A 1,044-nucleotide genomic window follows, 5' to 3' on the forward strand; every position below is an offset into this window, starting at 1 on the left:
AAAAAAAAAAAAAAAAAGAAGGAATTCCAAGGAAAAGAAATTAAAAACAGGTGGCAAAATTGCAAAACGAAACAGGAAATCATTTTAAAAGCAGAAAATAAGTAAACATATCCCCGGGGTGAAAGGGAAGCCTGTGCAAAGCTCTTTCTATGTCAAGGCTGGTGTCCTCCATGGTATCAGATAACTGACCCTCTAAATGGCTAAGGCATCCCTGTTATGCCAATGGAAACCCTTAAGTGACCCTGCTGAAAGGTGACAATATAACACATTGCCTAGTACTCAGTCAGTAGCTGAAGTTCAAGAGACTCAGTGGGAAATCACAGCCGCTTCTCTCCTGCTTTAGGGATAACCGAACCAGGCCTGGACAAGCACAATGAGTTGGAAGCAAGCCTTCAGCTGTAATCTGGGCAGCAGCACACTTGTTGATAAATTGCAAAATGTCTCATGTTTCCATGGAGAAGAGGGTGCTACTGACATGTGACTCAGTGTAATTACAGTCACTAAAGTTAATATTTTCCATAAACTACAGATGGTCTCAGAATTGGGCTATATTTGCAGAAAATATGTCCTAGTCCTACTAACTATGGCATGGCGTTACCTTTCAAGGGAATAATGTGCAAGAGACAGCTCATCTCTTGTCACTCAGCAAGCGGCCTTATCTTGGCAGAGAGTTTTCCAAGAAATAATACAATATTTTCTTTTTTTAGAGACAGAATCTCACTTTGTCGCCCTGGGTTGAGGGTGGTAGTGTCATTGTTCACAGCAACCTCAAACTCTTGGGCTCAAGTGATCATCTTGCCTCAGCCTGCCAAGTAGCTGAGACTCCGGGCACCTGCCACATTGCTTGGCTATTTTTAGAGACAGGGTGTCGCTCTTGCTCAGGCTGGTCTTGAACTCCTGAGCTTAAGCAATCCACCTGCCTCAGCCTCCCAGAATGCTAAGATTACAGGCCTGAGCCACCATGCCTGGCCTATAATATAATATTTTTTCACCAAAAGTAGGAAGAAGGAAGGAAAAAAGGATAAGATGGTGTGAATATCATTA

The sequence above is a fragment of the Otolemur garnettii genome, unplaced genomic scaffold (assembly GCF_000181295.1).
Source record: "Otolemur garnettii isolate 467f Iridium unplaced genomic scaffold, OtoGar3 scaffold00016, whole genome shotgun sequence".
NCBI lineage: Eukaryota > Metazoa > Chordata > Mammalia > Primates > Galagidae > Otolemur > Otolemur garnettii.